The sequence below is a fragment of the Habropoda laboriosa genome, unplaced genomic scaffold, assembly GCF_001263275.1.
Source record: "Habropoda laboriosa isolate 0110345459 unplaced genomic scaffold, ASM126327v1 scaffold186, whole genome shotgun sequence".
Lineage (NCBI taxonomy): Eukaryota > Metazoa > Arthropoda > Insecta > Hymenoptera > Apidae > Habropoda > Habropoda laboriosa.
Window position 1 is genome coordinate 1,408,332 of NW_017100427.1, and position 5,585 is coordinate 1,413,916.

General features: G+C 39.2%; 1 protein-coding gene across 1 annotated transcript in view; it reads right to left on the reverse strand.

Moving 5' to 3' along the window:
- LOC108575631 (protein TMEPAI-like) overlaps positions 1–2,549 on the reverse strand; it is a 111,338-nt gene extending 108,789 nt beyond the window's left edge. The window contains exons 1-2 of the mRNA XM_017938474.1: positions 2,506–2,549; positions 1,647–1,897 (exon numbers count right to left, since the gene is read on the reverse strand). The gene's annotated coding sequence lies outside the window, so the exon portion shown is untranslated. The remainder of the gene's footprint in view (positions 1–1,646; positions 1,898–2,505) is intronic.
- Between the last annotated feature and the right edge of the window lie 3,036 nt (positions 2,550–5,585).

The following is a 5,585-nucleotide window of genomic DNA, read 5'->3' on the forward strand; positions in this document are numbered from 1 at the left end:
CCACGAAGCGACGCTCGACTCCAGGCCCTTTTCTTGACCATTGATTGGTCGGAAGCAAGGTGCCAAAACTAGTGTAAAACCGACGTACCTGCACAAGGTCGAGAGATAGTGTAAAACCATACAGCTAAAACGACACCTGTTCGAACTAAACATTAAATAAAACGACAGATAGTCTAAAACGGTACTCCTAGAACGACACCCGTTCGAACTAAACGTTCAATAAAATAACATCAAACACATTTCTGGAATTTTACACCTTTAACCAACCCGAAACGAAGGCGATCTCAACCGTTACGGCCCGTTCCGTAACAGACGCTTACACTATTTTACTGCTTTTTGGTTACTTCGTTAGAGCCACGAAGGTCTACTTATTTTATGCAATATATGAAGATGTATGTGTGAAGATTATTTATTGTTTGAACAATTTAAAAAAAATCTTGTTTTATGTAGGATGGTTGATGTTCTTTTTCTGTTATAAGTGTAGAATACAGGATTTGGGTCTACCTGGCTCTGAGGTACGCGATTAATAATGCGAAATTTGGATATCGTTGAAGTTATTAATGTGCGACTGTACGTGGATCTGACTAAATTTTTAATTAAGTTTAATTTTAATCTGTAACGTACTCTAGATCACTCTTTTTCGTTGTTAATTTTTAATTCGAGAATTATCATTGATTAAAGAAAAAATTATCAAACACGATGCAGCGAACCTAAACCTCCAGACAGCAGTGTGTAAATTACACATTTCTTATTAATAATTGATTGGACTATCTAGAAATGCATATTTCAATTATTGACGTACGTAATTTTATCGTTCTTTTTTTAATAATTTCACGTATCTACATGTCTAAATATAGTCGTATTTTATTCGCATTGGATACCAGTTGGTGCCAGATGGACGATTGTAAATTCATAATGTGGCACATACTGTTCCTGATTCAAAGAAGATGAAAGGGGTTGCAGTTCTGTCTAATGATAAACATTTCAACTACTGAAATGTTGATTCTCGACCTGATTCGTCACTTCTGTCACCATTTCTGCAGCCATTTTCGTACCTTATATTTAGTCAGACACATTTGGACGAAAAACGAGATCAACTCGAGTCACGATCGAATCGAGTAATCATTCAACGTACGTCTATATTCGTCTTATATCAGAATCTTCGTACTTCGATCTAATCGACCAACTTAAAAAAAGAATATCTATCCTGACAACTTGCTACATTTATTCTAAAATATGGTCTAAGGAAAATTAGTATTTAAAAATCAACGAAGCACCCTCGTACCCTCTCTGCAGTAGCATAATTATCGACACAAATTTCTGTCCATTATCCTTGCGACGCGAACAGAAAATAATTGAAAATTCGATTCAAAGTCTGATAAACCTAACGAACACCATAAGTCATCGGAAGAATCGAGGGAGAAACAGATCAACGTTCCCCAAGTAAACACTGAAAACTGTGAAAAAAAGTCACAGAGATGTTGAATATTTAAATTTCGTTCTACTCCAAGTAAAATTAAACGGACACTCGTCTTTTTTAATATCTCACCAAAGTCTCGTTTCGTCGACAATGATCCCAGCCTCACGTTCATAAATTCGAGTCAACCGAGGTTCAAGTTTCCGGTAAAAAGCGTCGAATGACTCACCGGTGTGCCAGGATGACGATGGTGGTCCTGCAGCAGGAGACGTCGTTGGTGTGACGCCGGCAGCTCCTCGCGATGATGATGATGATGGCGGTGATGATGATGCCGATGGTGAGGCAAGATCGAGGCGGAGGCTGGCTCGTGCAGTAGCAACCGACGATGATGAAGATGATGCGATACCGTCGCCAGGACACCCACCAGTGCTCCAACTATCAGGACGAGCACCACTGACACTATGTAGCTACTCGCGCTCACTGCGAACAGAAATTGGCAATTGTCACGATTCAGTAGGGATGTACCTATGTACTCGGCTGTTAAGTATCGAGACACTTATCGTGCGTGAAGGAAACCTACGTTAAGATCCTGAAGAAAATGCGTATTTTTCATCATTCCAATATTTTTTCACCGATGTATGATACCAAATTTTGCGAAGAAATGAAATTTAATATGTACGATTAATTTCTCTACGAATATACTGGGTGTCCTGTTACTCACCAACGCCAGCATAATTATGGCACACTTTGTGCTCGTATAGAAAATATCGCAGGATTTAAATTACATTTTTTTTATCAGTGTTGGTATCACATATCGGTCAGAATATATGAATTATTTTTTAACGACTTCTAATACTTCTGAACGGGAGTCTATATGGACAGCAATGCTAAACAGAAATACAAATAAGTGAAGCAGAAGTTTATAGGAACTTGAAAATATTTAAAATTGAAAAATGTAGGAAGTTTGAATTTTTTAATTTGTAAAATATTTTCCGTGGTTCACGTATATCGATACTTTGTCAAATTCTCGTCCAAAGACTCCAGAAGCTCTTTTCTCAACGATCAATTAAACAGTTATTCCATTTTACCTTACACGGCGATCGATGGAACGCGATTTCTAAGCATTTCGCCGACAGAGTCGTTAGAACGAGGACTATACTAGTCAGTCATGCTCGCTCAACGGAGAAACGAGTACCCTACCGTCGTAATCTGTATGACAGTGATAAGTGATAGGCGGTTTTTTTTTTTCTGCGGCAACGATTCCTTCCCAGACCGTTTCCTGGGGGATCTAGACGTTGTTCAGTGAAATATCACACGAGATAAGTGTGACTCTAGAAAATGATATCGGCGTACGTTGAAAGAGTAAACTAGAACGACCGGGAGGAGTTTATTTCCGTTGGAACTTATCGAGACGTCCGCTACTTCGTTACTTTCTATTTATTGAATCTTTATCGTTTCGCTACTTAATCATCGCTCGATCCGACGCAAACACTATTGTTACACGCGGAAGAGAGTGCATGTAAATAAATTCTTATCGGTTTGATATTTATTTTTAATTCGAGTTTTTCTCAAATTTAATCTACAGTTGCAGTTGTTTTTTCTTATAGCGAGATGGAACATTCGTGAAAGGCAATTATTGTGGTTTTTCATTAATGTGATTATAAATTGCTTGTCAAGTATCAGAGATATCGCGCGTGAACTGTAAACACGCTATTTCAAATTTTAACAATTACTGGATTATGGAGATTGTGACCCAAATTTGGTGTCTATCGTCATGTTTAAGCATGCAAATTTTGTATAAATTATTGGAAAAATATTTAGACCGCTATGGTTTGTTGCATTTCTCTTGGTATTATTCTAGCATTAATAAAAAATTCTTATACTATTAAAAGTCTAATGCAGATTTCGTGTAAATCTGTCACGCCAGACAGTGAACGTGTTAATAAGTAAATGTTGTTCAAATTATATCGTGTTTCATGTCATTTTCATCAGAAAAATCTCATCAATATGTTAAGAAAAATTTCGGGATAAAAAAACGTAAAATTAAAAAAGTTGGTATTTAAATCGCTTGGTAGCCTCGACTTACGTTTCACCTTATCTTTTATTCGCTATCCTTGTCTACGTTCGGCAAAACTACAAAGGCGGGCGCGAGGCTCGAAAACGTAGTCCCTGACTCTACAAGTGTCAGGTTTAGATTCCTTGCGGACTGACACTTGTGGAGAATTTACTGTATTGCGGTCTTTCGAACGTCGGCACCTCGATCTGGCGGCCAAATGTGACTAAGTTGTTTATTACTATAATCCGCCGAGCCGAGACTTCGTTGCGTCCTCATCAGGTCGCAATCTTTATGACTCAAATTACTTGTGAATAATGTGCAAATATCTAATTTTTATTAATTTCAACGAACGATGAATGCATTCATTTCCTGACCTGTACAATATTGTACCCTATCTAAACCTCTTACAAAGTAACTTTCAAAGGGTTAAAGAAGAAAAAAATATTTGAGTAATTCTAAAAGCTTGCTTGATGCAGTCAACCTAAATTCAACAAATCCATCCTTCGTACAGAAGAGAAAATTCATCTCTCGATTGGCCAACGAAATTAATTCCCGCCCCAAATTTCAATCGTCTCATTCACAATCACTTCGTACGATTATCGCGGGGAAGAAACAGCACGTTCGACAAATACAGCCCGGGCTTGACGAGGCAGAAGTATACGCGAGCGAAATTCCCTTTTGAAGAATTTCAACTGACGCACGCACACAGTGGGGCCACACCGAGGGCTTTTCAGCGGTGTCGTTCGCGCGGCAATGTACCAAGGTATCGACTAACTTCCCACTTCCAGTCAATTTCGTACGTGATGCGTGAAAAAGAGACTTCGAAGGCACAAAGTTTCCAGCACGAGCTTCCATCCTTTGGGGCCCTTTTCCGTCGCTCCCATTCTCAAAGTGTACGGGGCTGGAAAATTTCTTATAGTCACGCTCGGCGTCCTACGTCCGACATCTCAAGTAGCTTCGCCTTCTCCTCGACGTTGAAATTTCGCGAAATTATACAGGGTGTCTCGCCTAACTTCCCCGACCGACACTGTTCCGCCAACCATCTGGAACCAGACGAGAGAGAAAGTTTCGCGCGAAGAGAAATGCTCGTTTTGGGAGAACACGGTTGTGTTTGGATTGTCGTACCACGGAAAATAGGTATCGAGAAGAATTTCGTTCTTCGGTCAGGGAACTGAATGTCTGAGATGAAGACGTTCTTTGGAGAACTGAGTTTGAAAGATCATCGACAGTAGGACAGAAGAAAATTGATACTTTTGTAATCTAATTAATTGTAAGTGACACTTTTTTGATACTGCCTATAGCTAACATGTGACAATGTTATTATAAGTTTGAAAAATTGAAGACTTTTAAATTCTGGACGTTGCTTCAGTCTTGTTTCATTTTTGAAAACCTTGAAAATTTGAAAAATTCATCTTGTCACAGAAAAAAGATATTTCTGCTTAATAATAGCGCTAAATATTGCGTTAATATGTAGGTTTTAAATGGATAACATACTTTAAACATATATTAAAAAATAATCGATCAACACTGTTTTAATTAATTTTCTAAAAGTGAATACATTTGGAGCTGCAACACTCATCATCGATGAATAAAAATTCCAAGGATGCTTTATCAAAAACAAAACTATCTTCTCCCTCCACAATCCTGTCCATCTGAGTCATCCTCATTTCACACATCAAACCAACATCCCTAATTCACAAATTCCAAGAAATGTCCAGTAAAACAACCTGTCTCCTCCTTTCCCCACAAAAACGGAAACATTTCCATTCTCCGACTCTGCATAATCACTGAAATTTTCAGAACTCATCTCCTCGCCTCCTCCTCCTATCATCTCGAGGGCGCATTATCCGATGGAATCGACAAAATTCCTCCCATTTTCCTCCCCGGCGCCCAGATGACTTAGTCTTACGATCGCAAGAAGGGCCAAGCCGCAGCATGGAAAAGAAGAGAACGGCAAAAAGAGGCGAACAGCGTCGCACGTTCATAACTTGCCGTGTACCCGAACAGAGGTGAGCGAGGCTATACGTGTGTCTGTGTATGTGTGCACGAGGACGCTGCGGCCGCGATTGGTGGGACAGGATGAGACACGACCATAAAACCTTATCAACGTTC